The 21,936-nt window shown below is 36.9% G+C and overlaps 2 long non-coding RNA genes across 5 annotated transcripts in view; both read left to right on the plus strand.

The window, feature by feature from the left end:
* The window catches only part of LOC309666931, a 281,226-nt gene that overhangs the window by 5,974 nt on the left and 253,316 nt on the right, over positions 1-21,936 (plus strand). The window lies entirely within an intron of this gene.
* LOC309667016 lies at positions 10-4,271 on the plus strand. The gene is made up of 2 exons (XR_014267478.1): positions 10-2,098; positions 2,423-4,271. It is a non-coding gene; the product is annotated as an uncharacterized lncRNA (long non-coding RNA).

Below are 21,936 nucleotides of genomic sequence, written 5' to 3' on the forward strand. Positions count from 1 at the left end.
TCTCCTAATTCATCCCACCCACCCCCTTTCCCCATTGGTATCCATACGTTTGTTCTCTACATCTGTATCTCTATTTCTGCTTTGTAAATGAGATTGTCTATACCAATTTTTTCAGATTCCACATATATGCATTAAAATATGATATTTGACATATATACACTATTGATACTATGTATAAAATAGATAGCTAGTGAGAACTCACTGTATAGCACAGGGAACTCTACTCAATGCTCTGTGGTGACTTAAATGAGAAGGAAATCCAAAAAAGAGGGGATATATATACGTATAGCTGATCCACTTTGCCGTACAGTATAAACTAACACAATATTGTAAAGCAACTACACTCCAATAAAAAAAAAATGGTAGTTTAGCAGTACTAAAATTAACTAAGGTTTTAACACAAAGAAAAATTAAATAAATGAATTAGTTTGAATAAATATTCTTTACCACAAGAGTTCAGAAAGATCCCACTGAAATTAAGAACAAGAGATTATAAAAGCATCAGTGTGGTGTCAAAATCTCTGTTTAATTTTTATATAGCATTATGTGACCTCTTATATGAAAATAAGAAAGTGAGTTCTTCTATTGCCTCCATCCTCCTTGTTTGATCTTCAGTGTTTTTATTATTTATATTATTCCTTTTTCTTTGTCAAATCTTCTAAAGCATTCTTTTTCTATAACATAAATCTCACTGATGTTTAGTTTTGTTTTTCCTGCATGTGGGGGTATTCAGTGCCCACCAAATACCATGATCATTTCCACTGAGATCTTTCTTTTGATTTATCTTTTGGTTGGTTGGGCTTTTTACTTTTCTGGAAAGGCTCATAGGTGTTATATTCCATGACTTCTTAAATGTTTCAACTTGCCATTTTGATCGTTTCATTACTGTAGAAAATATTTATATTTTGTCTTTGAACATATTTTCTGTGCCATTTGTTGCACCATGGCACGTATACTGATTTCCTTGGCCTGGATCATCTTTTCCTTCTACGTGTATCACATTCTCTCTACTTGGTTAAACTCTTAATCTATTTCCTTTACATACACTTGATAATCTCATGACTATTTGTATGTCTGTGGCTTGATGTTTATAATTTATTTTTGGTTTGCAAATGGTGTTTGAACTCTCTGTTTCTCTGGCTCTGGAGTTTCTCTTTTTATTTCATTTGATTGTTTATCTTAGCTTTGAGCTCTTATATTATTGAATTTATGTTCTTATTAAGTTCTTTTATAGCGTGATGTATTTGTAGAGAATGATCTTCTTTTCATTGGGTTTGTTTGATTATTTGTTTTTCTAAAATAAATTCTTCATCTGGTTTTGCATGCCATGATCTTCCCTGACTTTTTTTTCCTTTATTTTTTTTTGATGTAGTGTGCATGTGTGTGTGTGTGTGTGTGTGTAGTACTTTTCATTTAGCTTATGCTTAATAGCAGCAGCTCTGAACAGACCGTCTATTGGAACTGATTCAGGGAGTGGGTGGTTGTAATTTGCCTTTAACTACCATATTTGAGAACTATTCCTCCCAGAGAGCTGAGTTTTAGAGCCATGTCGTGGGAGGTCTAGCCACTTTTTCAGAGCCTGCTGGTGAGGATGGGCCAGGAAAGAGGTGATCTTGTTAAGGCCTGAATCCACTCTGTGTTGGATGGCCCTGGCCTCTGTTTTCTATTCATAGATTTTGTCCTGTATCTAGTTATAGTTGTACTCTTAGTCCTGTGTCAATATATTCTGGGGTGTCAGATCATTTTCCCAATTCAGAGTGAAGCCCTGTCAGATGGTGAGCCCTGAAGTTTCTTTTGCGTTTGCTCAGAGCCCAAGACCTAGTCTCTAATAATTTGGGCCTCTATTCTTGAGGATTTTACCACAACTTCTTCCTAGTTTCTTTTGTCTCTATAGATTGTGTGGTATTGGTGAGATTTGTCACAAGTTGATTTTCCTTTTTCCACCAATACAGCTTCTGAGGCCCTGGTTAGGAGCCTTGCTCTTCTAGCCAGAATCCCATTTCTCTCCTTGGCCGTCATTTTCAAAGTTCATGGAATGAAGTTGGGTTTCTTTCACCGTATGGTTACTACTGGTGAATTTCAAGGCACTTTTTCCCCTGTTGTGCATTCCATCAATTTTTTTTTTTTTTTTTTTAAAGAAATTCACGTTCTTTTATTTATTTATTTATGACTGTGTTGAGTCTTCGTTTCTGTGTGAGGGCTTTCTCTAGTTGCGGCAAGTGGGGACCACTCTTCATCGCGGTGCGCGGGCCTCTCACCATCGCGGCCTCTCTTGTTGCGGAGCACAGGCTCCAGACGCGCAGGCTCAGTAATTGTGGCTCACGGGCCCAGTTGCTCCGTGGCATGTGGGATCTTCCCAGACCAGGGCTCGAACCCGTGTCCCCTGCATTGGCAGGCAGATTCTCAACCACTGCGCCACCAGGGAAGCCCCTCCATCAATTTTTGACAGATGATCAGTCTGCAGTCTGACTTCACTCTCCCATCTATACCTCAGAATCTCCATTTTTTACATTTCAATCATCAATTAGATTTCTGAACACGCTAATAAAAACAATTACATTTTTGCCTGTTTCTAGAGACAAAAGCTGACTGTAGACCTTTACACAAATCTCCAAAGAACTGGCTAATTTCCCCCTTTACCTGCACTAATAGAGCTTTTGTTCTCTGGGGTCTGCTACTTCTTTATTTTTGGATTATAAAGACTAATCTTCTCTTGTATAAACAATTACATTTCATATCAGATTAATATGCACATTGACTTTCCATGAACACCTACCTGATTAATTTGGTTAATATTTTAAACAATATCAATAATCTAGGACTTTCAATATCAATAATCTAGGACCTTATTGGGCCAAACCCTTAAATATACATGTTGCACAAGAAAATCTTTTCTATGGTTGCTATAGAAGAAACTTTATTGAATTCAGAATTAAAATTTAGATATGATTTGCTCTTTTATATTATTATGCTTATTATGCTGTTACTACCTATTTTGATATTTCAGAATAAGGATATTGTTTTTGTTCTTAACTTTTAAAGTATCAGTTTAAGACAATGACAAAATGTTCTTTTTTTAGCTGATATTTGGTTTCTATTGTCTAGTAAGTTTGTAAGAGAATTTTTAGATTAAAACAAGTTCTACTCTGTTTAATAGAAGGAGTGGTCCACAGTTATTATTGTTTAACTGGTCATTTCTGGTTTGGGCTGCATCTCTGCTTTTAATTTTGAGGTTCTGTTACTTATATATATATTCAGATTGCAGAGGAAAACAGTTTATAACTCAAACATGTTTTGTATTTTTATTTGTTTACCTGAAATACTGAGAATTTCCAGAGCTTAGAGATACCCACACGTTGATATATGCCCCAAAAAATACATTCCAAAGGCAGCTACAGGTTTGGGTTCATTTGGTTGTATTTTAGAGAAACTGAGATTTATGACATGTTATAATAAAATCCTTCTACATCTTTGGGGAAGAATGTATGTGTGTGTGTAATTTCTCCCTTTGTGTATGTTACAGATTATGAGGAGACAGCATGAACAATGTTTTTATTTTCATGATTTCCATACTCCATTAAGATGTACATAGCCCTCCTCTTTACTTCTGCTACCACAGAACCTGTGTGGAAGGGACCTGACAAGACTGACAACCATATTCCCACCCAGTTCTACTTGCCTTATGTTACACTCTCATTAGCCATTACTATCTCTCTCCCTGCTGTACTCATATCACTTCTCTCTCACAGGTGTTTCTTCCATCTTTCTCTTTGCAATTAGCAATTACTCATAGTCTGTTCCCCACATGTCTAAATAACCCCATTTCTGTACTTGCTTGTCTTATGTTTAAGAACAAATTTCTTCTTTTGATTATTATGTGTACCATTTTTTCCCCATCATCAGTATTTTTACACAGCAGTTGAATTCTTTCAAGTTCAGGTTAAAAATGTCAAAAGTCACTATTTGCCTAGTTAACATATAGTCTATATGATATTCCATAGTCAGTATATGATTACTGACTTTTTATTTTCTTTTATGATATCTTTGAAAGGTTGAGCAAATAAAAATATTTCTTCTTTCAGTTCTGTTAGGTCTGGATAAGACACGTTGAAATACTTATAGTCAAAAACCTTGCAGTGAAACCACTATTTCTTTTTCTTAATCTTTTCCACTACCTGGTAATGATATTTCAACAGTAAAGGCATTCCTTGAGTGTTCTCTCTAACCTTTATGCTTTTGAGCAGTCTTATGTAACAAGACAGGAAAGAAAACAGCAGCAGTTATGCTGTGAAAAAAAAAAAATCACTATGCATGAAAGAATTTAAGCAGTGTTTATATTAACTTCTATTCCTATTTTTAAAGTAAGCATGGTGTTAGCACAATTTTAAATATCCAAATGCAAACAAAGTCAGTTCTTTTCTTTCTAAGTTTAGTGGAAATCCTTCCTAATACAGGATGGCTACTGTGACAACCTCATAAGCTCGATTATACCTGCAGGTTATTATTTATATTTTACTTTGGTATTTCATAGACATTAGCATGTTGGTACTACTAGTAATAAGAATTGTTACAGAGTTCTGATATCTTTTATTTCAAATTGAAGAAACGTGGTCACTCCTTGGCAGAAGAGATATAATGCAAAAGTAGTGATTAATCTTCTCATGAAACTCTAAATGAGACTGGCAATTATCACAATTAAGGATGAAAAGATGACTCCTTAGTTGAATCCTTAGGATGTTAGTTATGCCTTCCACATCCCAGGTTCTATTTTTCCACTTTCTTGGGAGTAGAAATATATGTTATTGTCCAGAGGATCCCATCACTAGTGGTAGATGAAGGATAGACAGCCCTTGGTGCAGTGGCAGTACAGTTGTTAAAACATTCACAGTGGTGAACTAGGATGCACTGGAATGTATACTGGCAAAAGGGAATTCATTAACTGGCTCAATGTATTAGGAATTTAGAAATATGAGAGGAATAGTAACTGTAATGACAAACTTGGTTGATGCTCTAGACAAAGATAAAGTGGAGAGTGGAGAGCAAGTATTCAACAATTCAAAGTTAAATATGAAAGCTAGGCAACCTCCTTGGGAGCATATAAAGAGACTATCATCACCTGCAATAAGAGGAAAGAGTAAGCTTAGGACCAAGACCAGGAATTAATTGTCAGAGTAGCTGAACACCAATGAAATTAAATTTTCTAGTAAAGCAGGCTTGCTATGTGATCACCGAAGTACCAGTTGGGAAATGATGGGATACTGATAAATGTGGTGGGGAGATCTGAGCTGATGTCCTTGTAAATCTGGAAAGGCATGATTCCCCTGAACCCTCTGGACCCGTGTAAGTGGCCTCCCTATAAGAAGCTGGGACTTCCTTCTTGCTTGGAAAGGAAGCCTAGACCTCGGCCCTGCAAGGCAACAGGTGTCAGCCTTAGGATCTTCCCTTTCCTTCTCTTGGGAATAGATAGTGCTTGATCAAGGTAGCTAGAAAATAAAGTTGGATAAGGGAGAGTTTACCAATTTGGGACTACTTTCCCAGGATACAGAATTTAACAGTCTGGCAAATATCCTTCTACGAGGATGGCTTCTAGAAGCATAGAAAAAGCAACGGCCTACACCAGGAGACAGAAAACTTTTGCTTCTAGAGAGTGATAGTAGATATTTTAGGCTTTGCAGGCCAGGTGGTCTCTGTTGCAACTGTTCAAATCTGTCATTGTCATGAAAAAGCAGCCATAAAACAATACATAAATGAATGAGTGGCTGTGTGTGTTTTCCAATAAAACTTGATTTACCAACACGGTAACAGGATGGTTTAGGTCTATTGTTTGCTGACCTCTGGCCTACATTAAGTGAGGTTCAGATGCCAGAATTTTCATGGCAGACTGTGGAAAATGTATGGTAAAAGATTCAGACAAGTGTTTGTGATAGAGTGAATAAACTATGTTAAGCCCAGAAGACCCACCATAGGAATATGTCCATGGAAAAGTCCAGTGGTGGCCATCAGGAATGTGCTGGTGAGAGGGGCACCTGCATCACTTAGTAATTCAGTGGTGGCTTCCTTTAGCAGGACAGGACTGAAGATAGGAATGCCACTGCGGAACACATAGCACTGAGGATGAGGGGCATACTGAAACAATGAAGGCCAGGTGATAATATTTATGAATCAGGAACCAGGTACATGTAATTATCATAATGAGTGGCAAGGTTGGAGAGACAGCCTGGGTGCCTGAGCATGGAGATGCTTAGTAGAACTGGTATCTCTGACATTAAAAAGAAGGATAACCAGCTGTTTACTGCTTGATCTGTACAGGGGTTTCAAGGGTGGATGATCAGGAAGCTAAGAGCAGTTGCTTCAGTTAAAAGTCATTATCCCTGGCCCTCAAGCAGTTTCACACCTGGATTCCATTGACTGAAAGAGAGGCCATATTCCACGGAGGAAGGACCCGGTAACACCATGGCAATATACATGGTAATGTGTACCCAATTCTTTCCCCAAGGGGACCTATGGACACTTAATCAGGCAACTATAAAATATGGAAAAGGGAATGCCCAAACATTTTGAGAACTAGACACAGGGTCCAGGTTGCCATCATGATGCCCTGTTACAATGGGAACATATGAAAACCAGGCAATAAAATGCAATGGGCTCAGGCCTGGGTCCACAGATCTATTTAGTGGTCATTTCTTCAGTTTCTCATTGTGTAATTGGGATAAACATACTTGATAATTGGTACATTTCCCATATTGTCTCCGTGAGCCTGTAGTAGTAGAAAAGGTCAAATAGAATCGTTTAACTCTGTCTGCCATCCCCTGAACAAATAGTAAATTGTTCATAATATTTCATCTGAGGAGGACTCACGGTGATTAGCACCACCCTTAAAGACATAAAACCCCAGGATGGTGGTTCCCATTATATTTTGATTTACCTTACCAGTCTTATACCTGCTAAAACCTGGTGGATCCTTGAGGATGTTAGATTACCACAAACTCAATCAAGTATTAGCCCCAGTTTTAGCTGCTGTGCCAGGTGTGATATTGTTGCCAGAGTACATTTATACAACGTTGGGCACATTGTTTGTGGTGATTGATCTGGGAAATGCATTCCTTCCAGTCTTAACAGAAAAGAGGATCAGAAGGTTTACATCCACATAAAACAGATTACAGAATACTTTTACCATTTCCCCCAAGAGATGTAAACTCTCCTGCCCTGTGGCAAAACTCTCCTACTCTCTGCTAACCACACTCAGCCTGCTCAGCGCTTCTCCATGTGCATTTCAGCCTCTTTAATCTATTCTCAACCTCTTAGCACCTTAACTTCTGTTACTTTTTAGCACTGTGACCTTCTGTATGATAGATGCATAACTTCTTCAGGCTTCATTTCTTCCTTAATAAATGGGAATAATAATTATGCTTCATAAATAAATGAGATCAGTTTTGTGTTAAAAGTTAGGTGAACATGGATAAGACCTAGTGACTCAGACTTTGTGAAATGTAATCAGGGTCTGTTTTAGTCAGCTTGGGCTGCTATAACAAAATGTCACAAACTGAATACCTTGTCAACAACACAAAATTCATTTCTCACAGCTCCAGAGGCTAAAAGACCCACATCAGGGTGCCGGCATGGCTGGTTTCTGGTGAGAGCCCACTTCAGGGTTGCAGACCGCTGACTTCATGTTGTATCCTCACATGGTGGAAAAGAAGAGCAAGCTAGCTCTCTAAACTCTTCTTATAAGGGCGCTAATCCCATTCATGAGGGCTCTACCCTCATGATCTAATTACCTCCCAAAAGCCTACCTCCAGATAGTATCACACTGGGATTAGGGGTTCAACACATGAATTTTGGGGGATCACAGTTAGTTCATAGCAGAATCTAACCAGGAAAAGAGAATGCACTTTAAGTAGCTACAGCAGAGGAAATTTAATGCAGGGAATTATTTACATAGGTAATGCTGGAGATGAGAATGAAACAAGGAATGCTGAGGATCCAGAAATTGGCAGCAGCAGAAGTGTTCATCACCACTAGGCTTGAAAGACAAAGGAATGAGATAAACTGATGCTCTTAGAGCTCAGGGGTTAGGCTGACTTCATGGAAACTGGAACCATGGTGGGCTTGTCTGGTGGGAGCTGAAGCCAAAGAGGAAATTCAGCCTTTTTCAAAAGAGCTGACAAAAGCAAAGGATGGAGAGATGCAGAGAGAAATACTAGGGTTACTCCATTTCCCCTACCTTCCAGTATCTTGTCTCTCAGTGGCCAGAAGTCAGTTGACATTGAGCCAGGGAAACACCACCTGCAGAGGTCAGCCCAGAGCACAGGAAATATCTGAAGCCAACAGTGTTTTCATCTTTAGGAGGTCATGACATAAGGCTGCATCCTTGTGGGTAGGAGTGGGTGTGGGGTGTCCCATAGATGTGCTACTATTGCCACTGTCAGCTCTTCTGGAATTAAGTTAATTCTGATTTAGGAAGGTGAGGAATTGAAAAAGAAAACTAATGGAATACTAATCAATAGGGAATGAATTTCAAATGCATTATGCTAAGTGAAAGATGCTAGACATAAAGAATATGTATACTGAGTGATTCCATTTATATAAAATTCTAGAAAAGGCAAAACAATAGTGATGGAAAGCAAATCAGTAGTTTCAAGGGGCCAGGGTATAGAGGGAGAGGAGTAACTGCAAAAGGGGCACAAGGAAAATTTTTTAGGATAATGAAAATGTTCTTTATCATAATTGTGGTGCTGGTTGTATAACTGCATATATTTCTCAAAATTTATCTAATAGCACATTTAAAATTGGTGAATTTTATTTTGTGTAAATTATAACTCAATAATGCTGACCAAAACAAATGAAATCAAATAGTTATATACATATATTCTTAATACATATATATTTTAAAGGGACATTAATTGATTTCTCAAACAAGAAAACGTCTTCAAATTTATTATCATTTACTATTATGTTCTGTTCTTACAAACTCAGCAGATGCATTGCTATCATGTGGGAGACTAATTTTCTAACCCATCCTTTGATTATGTTAGAGAAATCAAAGGCCATTTTTTCTAAAGTCACATTTAGAACTTTGGTTCTAAAATATATACTCATCTGAATGGTTGAGAAGATCTTCCACTTTCCAACGAGCATTTTGTCATGGAAGACCAGTTAGAGTATATGGTCCATATGAGCCACACATTTAGCATTTGACATCAGGCGCTTTAATTTTCTACACCATCTAAACAAGGCAAGTTAGAGGGAAAATGACTCTGTCAAGAACTCTGGATTCCACATGAAAGGCTTGTTTCAGGAAATTATTTTCAGAATCAAACTACGTAACTCCATGACCTCCCTGGAGGGAAAACTTGAAGTACTCTTGCCTAAAATAGCAAAGTTGGACTTCTAAATGACAAACACATTGAAAATCTGGAAGAAACTGCTTGGAAGATTAAAACAAACATCACAAAGTACAGTGCATAGAAAAGAGCTGATTAAATTCAATATCATTATGAAAAAGATGGGTGGTACAATTTCAAAACCTAATAATGTCGTGGACTGACTGGAATTTTTGGAAACATTACTTAATGGAATTTTGGCGAGGCTGATGGAGGAGTTGATTACAACTTAATGTCATACGGAACTTACTTTCAAATACCAGTACTGTAGGTAAGAGCCATAACATGGTATTAGAGAAACTCTGTGACTAGAGAAAACTCATTGTAGGGAGAGATTTGAACTCCTGATGTGGGAGAGGCTCTTTTGTCAGAAGGAAAATCCTGTCTCCTTGGGGCTAAGCCTGTAGACACAGACAAGGAAGGGGAGCTGTTTGAAATATCAAAAAGGGCATAGTTATTGTTTCCTGTACAATTGTCAGTGACCCAACAAGAGCAACTTATCTGCTTTGACATATTGAAGGTACACAAAGACTGCTGGGGAGTCTTTTGACATCACTCAAGCTCTGATCTTGCCTCTGAAATAAATTCAGAGGAACTTTTATGTTTCCTAGAACTGGAGAATTGGTATGAAGGTGCATGCTAACCATACTTTATCTATTTGGAATTGTTCTATCTTTCAGGAGTCTTCATGCTCTTCTGTAATTTATTTCAGTCATAATGGGCATAATCAGCAGTTTGTCTTTTTGTAGATTTTTAGCAATTTAAAATATATCATTAAATGTTATAATAACATTGAGAATTATGAAGGGAGAGCTTTCTGCATTAATAGTGCTCAATAATATATTTTTTAATTGCACCTGAGTTTCCGGCATTATGAAAATATTTTCCAATGTCACTTTGGGGTCTTAAAGCTGTACTTAATCAGGAGAGTTAGGTCTTTGCCAATGGAGTTCGTAGAACTTTGTTATAATATCAGCGTGGTATTACAGTGGAGAGGTACAATGTCATTTTTAAAGCTGTAATACAGAAACTTGATAGGCATGAAATTTTATCATTCTGAAACATGTTTTTGTTTAATCAGACTGTGATTTTAATCTAAGTGCCACAGTAATAGAATTTTAAATCAGTAAGTTATTCATCACTCACAAAAGGTCTATTGCTTAGGGAAAATATATAGGAAATCTTACTCACTGGATCCTTATTTCAAAACCTTTCTGTCATTGGATTGCGATTTTAAGTGCATTTTGTTTTATGTCTTTGTATTCTATACAGCTCTGTTTTCTTTGAACACATAGGTGTTGTAGATGAGGCTGTCAGACTGAAAGGTAGAATGGATCTTGGGAGGTGTTGGGGGAAAACCTGCACTGGGAAGCTGAACAGATGTACGGAATGTGTTTTAATCCCTCAAGTCTCTTCAGATGTCAATTGGTTTATGTTTCTGGACGCTATCTGTCAGATCACATTGAACTATCTCAGTTTTATATTCCCAGGGATTGATTTTATTATTGAAGAACATGCCAGAACCTGGGGTTATCTGCAACGAAAGATGATTTCTTCAGGCCTTGTGAGCTGAAAGATGACTGGATGACCATTTCTTCTCAAATGGAAGAAATTAAAGCTTGAGGCCATAGTGTGAATACTTTTAACAGCAAGCTGAAAAAACAACTGGACACACTTCAGAACTTGCTGGCAAGTGTTTACAATCAACTGGAACAATTTCAGGGCACATTAGGAAAAGAAGGAGGAGGCCTGGACTGCTGCTGTGAGAAACTGGTGCACAGAGTTCTCATCTTACAGCAATTAAATGCCAAACATTCCCCCATCTATAGGGAGAATGATGCTGGGTTGAGTGAATGCTTAGAGTAAAATATGCATTACAGAAATAACAAACAGCAGATATGACTAGGAAGTAGGACGTATTCTGACCTTGCTTGTGAACTTTATGTTCAAACCTCTTACTGCTTTGTGTGCTGAAGGCAGTCAGACTTTAAATCCATCTATGACGTTAGAATTTAATTTCCAAGTTACACTCAGAAAACAAATGACTCATGCAGATTCAAAATCGGAATCATTGCTTATTTAAATAGAGACGAAGAGCATTTAATACATTGCCTGATGTCTGAATCACAACTGTTTTAGCCTATAGCTATTTCCCAAGGTTCCTTAATGTTTTAGTATTGGGGCAGGCTTTCTGTTGGAGCAGACAGCTTTGGTCAAGTGATCTTCTGCAGCCACGTGTGCTATGAGAATCCTACAGACACTCCAGGAACACCTAAACTCACAAGAAAGAAGTTTTTATATACTTTTCTATAAATTATTAAATATTACTCGGTAAAGAGCCATTATTCTGTTATTCCCATTAAGCAAAGAAGGGTATTTCACTGAATCTAGAATAAGCTTATTTTTGTTTTTGTTGTCTTCTATTTTGTTTTCTGGTATAACTTAAGAATGATTTGTATCTGCCATACACTCATAAACTCTATTAAAGTTAATTTACCACTTTCTCTAAAGCTGATATTTTTATCTAACTTGGACTTTTGACTCATTTTTATTCCAAAACATTTGAGAACAAAGGATGCTTTCCAAATGAAAAATCTAGACTCCAATTCTGTTGAATAGTTTGCAGTTTACTTGCATTTTAATGTATAGGTTGAATTTTGTTCATTCCATAGCTTGTGTCTGCTGGAAATTAAAAAAAAAGAAAGCCTCCAAAACTTCAGATATGTTTTCTATTTATGTATAAAGAATCAAAACATCTTTCCTGAGTATCAGATATTTTAGAAAATACTCTACTTAAATCGTTATGTATTGCTTTATTGAGCAGTCTGAATTGTGGGAAATTACCATGAGGCTTTCATTTGTTTCTCAATCACTGCCTGCAACCATGTGCCGTTGACTATCCCATCTTTATTGTTACTTTCCAGCATAAAAAACTGTCATCTTCTTAATTCTCATCCTTTTCTTTTGTTTACTCATCTCTTGAAGATTTGTCCCAAGAGACTTAAATCGGAGAAGAAATGTTTGTGTTTTCACTCTCTCCTCTTTCTTTTCTGTGTGTATGCGTGTGTGTGTGTTTCCTTTCCTTTGTTAAAAGAAAGGAGGAAGAAGATGGAGAGGGCTGAATGTCTATAACGGAACTCGAATTGTTTGACCTTTTGCCTTTTGATGCTCTTCTGGATAAGAGAGTTTGATGCCAATTCTCCTTTAGGGTGTATGTCTGAATTTCTTGGTGTGCCTTGTGTTTGGGAGTGGAGTCTGCCCATTTCAAGGTTCCCTGATGTGAGGGACCAAATCCCATTTTATTTTTTCCTAATTACTTCTCAGAGTCTGTTCCTGAATGTTCAGTGCAATAGGCCTATGTTGCCACCTTGGGCTTGGAATGTTCAACAGAGCTCAAGACTAGCTATCTTCCATGGGATCCACTTGACTTGCCTCCTTTCTGTTCCTCATGGTGGTAGTTCAGACTTTCCACAGTTGCCCCCTCTTCTGTTCTACCCTCTTCCCCCACGTCCCATTCTCCTTTTCCTTTGTTCAATACAATAATGAAAAAGATCAACAAGTCCACTTCATAAGCTAATGTCCAGCTAGGAATAAAATACCAGTTTCCTTGTTCTCTTTTTTTGCAGGCACCTCTTATGAATAATTGTCTTGAATACCCTCTCCCCAAAATTGGCAATGGGAAAGGGAGGAAGAAAACAACAACCATTCCCTACAATTCCAGCAATTTTATTCCAATTCCCCCTACTTTCCCCATCCCTGCTTATGCGACTAGAGGGAGGCGCTTGTGGAGATTACTAAGAACAGTGGGTTCAGCCACCACTCAGTAACTCCTGGAGGAAGGATTCCATTGTTTGCAGTTCTCTTTAGGTTGATTAGTAGTATAGGATATCTCTTTGTAGCTCAGACCTGAATCTTAGTCACTAATTCCAGGGCAACAAAAACATCCCATTCATCATGTTGCTACACTTATAACATAGCAAAACAATTTTGTAGTATAGCTCTATATACATAAGACATTATAAATATACCTGTGATTAGTTGTGCTTATGTTCACTTGCAATCTCATATTGTTAATGAAAAATGACTGTAAACTTTTAAAGGTTATCCAGGGATGTGATTTTTTTTTTTTAGCAGCTCTGATTTTTTTCTCCATCAGTCCACAATCTCCTCCACATCTGACACTAATGGCTGTTAACCATATTCTCAATGAAACGCCTCCTGTTCATTGTTCTGAGCACCCAGATGTAATACCTTTCAAATATTCTTTCAGTTGTTCGCCTGTACCCACTCTTTAACAAAAAAATGGATATGCCTTCTTCCTCGCTGTCATGGCTTACCATTCTTGACTGATCTCTTTTAACTTAAGTTGCTGTAACACTGTGACTCCAGTTTGATTCAAACACACATGTGTATTAGCCAGACTAAAAGGAAATTTCACAGAGCTTTCACCAACTTTAGAACACTGTCCTTTTTCAGCATTTACCTTAAAGACAAACTCTGCAACAACACTTTCAAGACTTCAACAGAGCTGTCATTTTCTATCTTTCCAATTTTTTTCCAGCCCTCTTTGCCTCTCAAGCTTTGCTTCAGGCATATGTGTATCCTCTTGTCTTCAGTGTCTCAGGCACACACACCTGTTCCTGTCTCTGTGTTTTAGCAAAGACTTCCCCTCCTAATCAGAAAGCCTCCTAACTTCACTCACCTGCCCAAATAATGAGTTTTAAATATTATGCTCTGTCATGAGATATTTCTGGAAGGCTCTAGGTTATCGAGATCCTTTCTCAATTTCTACATATAGTAGGTAGAATTCATTTTGCTTGACTTTTCTTTCAATATGTTTCCTTCTATGTTTGTTCCTCCTTGGATTTGAGTGTTTTGACTCACTAATACATTAATACTTACTAAGGTTGGTGACCATATCTTAGATTTCTTTGATACATATACAATATAGTGCAGCAGAAAGAGCTCTTGGCCAGCCCTCAGAATAGCAACGTAGCCTTGGGAAATACTGCTTTACCTCTTAAACCTCAGTTCTCTGGTATGTAAAGTAGGAAAGTAATGTCCTTTCTGTCTACTTTGAAAGATTATTAGAAGTTGCAAATAGGATGTGAAGAGCTTTTAAATCTGAAAACAATGTTTTGCCTATTATTTTAGATGCATTTGGAAAAGTCTGTCTAATCTTACCCTAAGTTCAATATAAAGAAAACTACAGTAGTTGGATGGAAATGGGGATTTTTGGTTTTGCACACTCAGAAGGACAAGTTGATTATATATTTCCAATGGAAAAATTTTCAGATTTGTTTGGAGAAATAAATTTATTTTATCAGATAAAATAACACAAGGCTGTTGAAGCACACAGAAAAATTTTGTGTCTTATATAAGACCAATGGCAGAACTAGAAATACACAAATCTTGTAACTCTTGGGGATCTGATCATCTACTTAAGTTTTTTATATGGTTGGAAAATGAAGAAAGCAACTAAAAGTTTGAAAAAAATTAGTTTTGAAATGTGGGGTTTTATACTTCATTAAATCTAAAATCTGTAATTTTTCTGAATTTAAAAATAATGTCCTCTATAGTTTTGTTTAGCATGATTTGAAAACAAAGAGGGAGTTGATGATAATAAAAAAATTGTACAATATTCTGCCCTAATTTTTCCGTATGGATTCTCATTTGTCTGGCATTATTTAAGGATGTTCCAGAGTTACATTTAGGGAGATCAACTTCTAATGGGAATTCCAGGTTTATAACTTATGAAAATTGACTGAAACATTTGAAGGGAATTAGGTATACTTTCTTCTCCTGTGACTAATAATTCAACTTAAAATGTGGAGAGCAGTGCACACGCAGAACTGTAACTACATAAATTTAGATCAAGTTGAATATTTATTTTCTTAACATTCTGCCTTGTTCTACTGAGGTTTGTGATACAATTCTCAGCAGAGAAACAAACAAATGCCAGGATATCCATACAGTATCATATCAGAATGGGAAAGAATGTGCTTTGTTTCACAACCTCTCCATCGTGGTAAAGTAACACTGTGACCAGGGTAAGGAAATGCTGACTCAGTGTTTCCCATCCTACAATTTTAACAGCAATACCACAGACCTTCCTACACCCTTGCCAGGGAAAACTGCCTTTATTTGGCATAAATAATTGAAGCATATCTTATTGCTAAATTAGTATTCACTTCTAAATTCCTGAACATGTTTACCACAAACACTTTGTTCCTTCCAGCTTAAATAATATATTACTCTAGGGACTAATTCTGTGGCTTTTACTTAGGAAATATAGTCCCAGAAGTAAGTCAGTTCTATGCTGTAAATTTATTCTAGTTCCATCATTTTTTTTCCAGGTTCTAATGCTGCTCTCAGATCATGTTGATAATGAAGATTATTGTTTGTATGTTTGAAATGGGATTTCGAGTTTAGATTGTTAACATAATTTTTTCATTAGTTTCCTGAATACATTTTTCTTAACACCTTTTTAAACAGACTTCTTTTACAGTAACTGACAGGTTTTTTTTATACTGAGAAATAAAAATTGGTGAACAACTTTCTATATAAATTATTTCCCTTGCTCTAATCTGAGTACCTTTTATTTATTTATTTATTTTTATTTTATTTTATTTTTTTAACATCTTTATTGGACTATAATTGCTTTACAATGGTGTGTTAGTTTCTGCTTTATAACAAAGTGAATCAGCTATACATATACATATATCTCCATATCACTTCCCTCTTGCTTTTCCCTCCCTCCCACCCTCCATACCCCACCCCTCTAGGTGGTCACAAAGCACTGAGCTGATCTACCTGTGCTATGCAGCTGCTTTCCACTAGCTATCGGTTTTACGTGTGGTAGTGTATATATGTCCATGCCACTCTCTCAATTGGTCCCAGCTTACCCTTCCCTCTCCCCGTGTCCTCAAGTCCATTCTCCAGTAGGTCTGTGTTTTTATTCCCGTCCTGCCCCTAGGTTCTTCAAGACCATTTTTTTTTTTTTTTAGTTTCCATATATATGTGTTAGCATATGGTATTTTTCTCTGTCTGACTTACTTCACTCTGTATGACAGACTGTAGGTCCATCCACCTCACTACAAATACCTCAATTTCATTTCTTTTTATGGCTGAGTAATATTCCATTGTATATATGTGCCACATCTTCTTTATCCATTCATCTGTCGATGGACACTTAGGTTGCTTCCACGTCCTGGATATTGTAAATAGAGCTGCAATGAATATTGTGGTACATGACTCTTTTTGAATTATGGTTTTCTCAGGGTATATGTCCAGTAGTGGGATGGCTGGGTCGTATGGTAGTTCTATTTTTACTTTTTTAAAGAACCTCCATATTGTTCTCCATAATGGCTGTAACAATTTACATTCCCACCAACAGTGCAAGAGGTTTCCCTTTTCTCTACACCCTCTCCAGCATTTATTGTTTGTAGATTTTTTGATGATGGCCATTCTGACTGGTGTGAGGTGATATCTCATTATAGTTTTGATTTGCATTTCTCTAATGATTAATGATGTTGAGCATTCTTTCATGTGTTTGTTGGCAATCTGTATACCTTCTTTGAAAATATGTCTATTTAGGTCTTCTGTCCATTTTTGGATTGGGTTGTTTGTTTTTTTGATGTTGAGCTGCATGAGCTGCTTGTAAATTTTGGAGATTAATCCTTTGTCAGTTGCTTTGTTTGCAAATATTTTCTCCCATTCTGAGGGTTGTCTTTTCATCTTGTTTATGGTTTCCTTTGCCGTGTGAAAGCTTTTAAGTTTCATTAGGTCTCATTTGTTTATATTTCCATTTCTCTAGGAGGTGAGTCAAAAAGGATCTTACTGTAATTTATGTCATAGAGTGTTATGCCCAAGTTCTCCTCTAAGAGTTTTATAGTGTCTGGCCTTACACTTAGGTCTTTAATCCATTTTGAGCTTATTTTTGTGTATGGAGTTAGAGAGTGTTCTAATTTCATTCTTTTACATGTAGCTGTCCAGTTTTCCCAGCACCACTTATTGAAGAGGCTGTCTTTTCTCCATTGTATATTCATGCCTCCTTTATCAAAAATAAGGTGACCACATGTGTGTGGGTTTATCTCTGGGCTTTCTATCCTGTTCCATTGATCTATATTTCTCTTTTTGTGCCAGTACCATGCTGTCTTGATTACTGTAGCTTTGTAGTATAGTCTGAAGTCAGAGAGTCTGATTCCTCCAGCTCCGTTTTTCTTTCTCAAGATTGTTTTGGCTATTCAGGGTCTTTTGTGTTTCCATACAAATTGTGAAATTTTTTCTTCTAGTTCTGGAAAAATGCCATTGGTAGTTTGATAGGAATTGCACTGAATCTGTAGATTGCTTTTGGTAGTATAATCATTTTCACAATGTTGATTCTTCTATCCAAGAACATGGTATATCTCTCCATCTGTTTGTATCATCTTTAATTTCTTTCATCAGTGTCTTATAGTTTTCTGCCTGCAGGCTTTTGTCTCCTTAGCTGGGTTTATTGCTAGGTATTTTATTCTTTTTCTTGCAATGGTAAATGGGATTGTTTCCTTAATGTCTCTATCAGATTTTTCATCATTAGTGTATAGGAATGCAAGAGATTTCTGTGCATTAATTTTGTATCCTGCTACTTTACCAAATTCATTGATTAGCTCTAGTAGTTTTCTGGTAGCATCTTTAGGATTCTCAGTGTATAGTATCATGTCATCTGCAAACAGTGACAACTTTACTCTTCTTTTCCGTTTTAGATTCCTTTTATTTCTTTTTCTTCTCTGATTGCTGTGGCTAAAACTTCCAAAACAATGTTGAATAATAGTGGTGAGAGTGGGCAACCTTGTCTTGTTCCTGATCTTAGTGGAAATGGTTTCAGTTTTTCACCATTGAGGACGATGTTGGATGTGGGTTTGTCATATATGGTCTTTATTATGTTGAGGTAAGTTCACTCTATGCCTACTTTCTGGAGGGTTTTTATCATAAATGGGTGTTGAATTTTGTCAGAAGCTTTTTCTGCATCTATTGTGATGATCATATGGTTTTTCTCCTTCAATTTGTTAATATGGTTTATCACACTGATTGATTTGCGTATATTGAAGAATCCTTGCATCCTGGGATAAACACACTTGATCATGGTGTATGATCCTTTTAATGTGCTGTTGGATTCTGTTTGCTAGAATTTTGTTGAGAATTTTTGCATCTATGTTCATCAGTGATATTGGCCTGTAGTTTTCTTCCTTTGTGACCTCTCTCTCTGGTTTTGGTATCAGGGTGATGGTGGCCTTGTAGAATGAGTTTGGGAGTGTTCCTCCATCTGCTATATTTTGGAAGAGTTTGAGAAGGACAGGTGTTAGGTCTTCTCTAAATGTTTGCTAGAATTTGTCTGTGAAGCCATCTGGTACAGGGCTTTTGTTTGTGGAAGATTTTTAATCACAGTCTCAATTTCAGTGCTTGTGATTGGTCTGTTTATATTTTCTGATTCTTCCTGGTTCAGTCTCGGAAGGTTGTGCTTTTCTAAGAATGTGTCCATTTCTTCCAGGTTGTCCATTTTATTGGCATATAGTTGCTTGTAGTAATCTCTCATGATGCTTTATATTTCTGTGGTGTCAGTTGTTACTTCTCCTTTTTCATTTCTAATTCTATTGATTTGAGTCTTCTCCCTTATTTTCTTGATGAGTCTGGCTAATGGTTTATAAATTTTGGTTATCTTCTCAAAGAACCAACTTTTAGTTTTATTGATCTTTGCTATCGTTTCCTTCATTTCTTTTTCATTTATTTCTGATCTGATCTTTATGATTTCTTTCCTTCTGCTAACTTTGGGGTTTCTTTGTTCTTCTTTCTCTAATTGCTTTAGGTGTAATGTTAGGTTGTTTATTTGAGATGTTTCTTGTTTCTCGAGGTAGGATTGTGTTGCTATAACCTTCCCCCTTAGAACTGCTTTTGCTGCATCACATAGGTTTTGGATTGCGTGTTTTCATTGTCATTTGTTCTTAGCTATTTTTTGATTTCCTCTTTGATTTCTTCAGTGAGCTCTTGGTTATTAAGTAGTGTATTGTTTAGCTTCCATGTGTTCTTATTTTTTACAGACTTTTTCCTGTAATTGATATCTAGTCTCATAGCTTTGTGGTCAGAAAGGATTCTTGACACGATTTCAATTTTCTTAAATTTACCAAGGCTTGATTTGTGACCCAAGATATGATGTATACTGGAGAAGATTCCATGAGCACTTGAGAAGAAAGTGTATTCTGTTGTTTTTGGATGGAATGTTCTATAAGTATCAATTAAGTCCATCCTGTTTAATGCGTCATTTAAAGCTTGTGTTTCCTTATTTACTTTCATTTTGGATGATCTGTCCATTGATGAAAGTGGGGTGTTAAAGTCCCCTACTATGATTGTGTTACTGTCGATTTCTCCTTTTATGGCTGTTAGCATCTGCCTTATATATTGAGGTACTCCTATGTTGGGTGCATAAATATTTACAATTGTTAAATCTTCTTCTTGGATTCATCCCTTGATCATTATGTAGTGTCCTTCTTTGTCTCTTGTAATAGTCTTTATTTTAAAGTCTCTTTTGTCTCATATGAGAATTGCTATTCCAGCTTTCTTTTGATTTCCATTTGCATGGAATATCTTTTTCCATCCCCTCACTTTCAGGCTGTATGTGTCCCTAGGTCTGAAGTGGGTCTCTTGTAGACAGCATATATACGGGTCTTGTTTTTGTTTCCATTCAGCCAGTCTATGTCTTTTGGTTGGAGCATTTAATCCATTTACATTTAAGGTAAGTATCAATAAGTATGTTCCTATTCCCATTTTCTTAATTGTTTTGGGTTTATTATTGTTGGTCTTTTCCTTGTCTTGTGTTTCCTGCCTAGAGAAGTTTCTTTAGCATTTGATGTAAAGCTGGTTTGGTGGTGCTGAATTCTCTTAGCTTTTGCTTGTCTGTAAAGTTTTTAATTTCTCCGTCAAACCTGAGTGAGATCCTTGCTGGTAGAGTTATCTTGGTTGTAGGTTTTTCCCTTTCATCACTTTAACTGTGTCCTGCCACTTCCTTCTGGCTTGCAGAGTTTCTGCTGAAAGATCAGCTGTTAACCTTATGGGGATACCCTTGTATGTTATTTGTTGTTTTTCCCTTGCTGCTTTTAATATTTTTTCTTTGTATTTAATTTTTGATAGTTTGATTAATATGTGTCTTGGTGTGTTTCTCCTTGGATTTATCCTTTATGGGACTCTCTGCACTTCCTGGACTTGATTAACTATTTCCTTTCCCATATTAGGGAAGTTTTCAACTATAATTTCTTCAAATATTTTCTCAGTCCCTTTCTTTTTCTTTTCTTCTTCTGGGACCCCTAGAATTCAAATGTTGGTGCATTTAATGTTGTCCCAGAGGTCCCTGAGACTGTCCTCAATTCTTTTCATTCTTTTTTCTTTATTCTGCTCTGCAGTAGTTATTTCCACTATTTTATCTTCCAGATCACTTATCCATTCTTCTGCCTCAGTTATTCTGCTATTGATTCCTTGTAGAGAATTTTAAATTTCATTTAGTGTGTTGTTCATCATTGTTTGTTTGCTGTTTAGTTCTTCTAGGTTCTTGTTACAAGTTTCTTGTACTTTCTCCATTCTACTTCCAAGATTTTGGATCATCTTTACTGTCATTATTCTGAATTATTTTTCAGGTAGACTGCCTGTTTCCTCTTCATTTGTTTGGTCTGGTGGGTTTTTACCTTGCTCCTTCATCTTCTGTGTGTTTCTTTGTCTTCTCATTTTGCTTAACTTACTGTGTTTGGGGGTCTCCTTTTCACAGGCTGCAGGTTCATAGTTCCCATTGTTTTTGGTGTCTGCCCCCAGTGGCTAACGTTGGTTCAGTGGGTTGTGTAGGCTTTCTCGTTGAGGGGACTAGTGCCTGTGTTCTGGTGGATGAGGCTGGATCTTGTGTTTCTGGTAGGCAGATCCGCATCTGGTGGTGTGCTTTGGGGTGTCTGTGACCTTTTTATGATTTTAGGCAGTCTCTCTGTTAATGGGTGTGGTTGTGTTCCTGTCTTGCTAGTTGTTCGGCATGGGGTGTCCAGCAGTGTAGCTTGCTAGTTGCTGAGTGGAGCTGGGTCTTGGTGTTGAGATGGAGATCTCTGGGAGAGCTTTTGCCATTTGATATTACGTGGAGCTGGGAGGTATCTGGTGGACCAGTGTCCTGAACTCAGCTCTTCCACCTCAGAGGCACAGGCCTGATGCTTGGCCAGAGCACCAAGACCCTGTCATCCACATGGCTCAGAATAAAAGGGAGAAAAAAAGAAAGAAAGAAAGAAAAAATAAAATAAAGTTATTAAAATAAAAAATAATTATTAAAAATAAAAAAAATTTAAAAAGTAATAAAAAAGAAAGGAAGAAAGAAAGAAGAGCAACCAAACCAAAAAACAAATCCACCAATGATAACAAGCGCTAAAAACTATACTAAAAAAAAAAAAAAATGGACAGACAGAACCCTAGTACAAATGGTAAAAGCAAAGGTACACAAACAAAATCACACACAGAATCATACACATACACACTCACAAAAAGTGAAAAAGGG

This window comes from Balaenoptera physalus, assembly GCF_965194825.1.
Source record: "Balaenoptera physalus genome assembly, chromosome: 9".
Classification (NCBI taxonomy): Eukaryota; Metazoa; Chordata; class Mammalia; order Artiodactyla; family Balaenopteridae; genus Balaenoptera; species Balaenoptera physalus.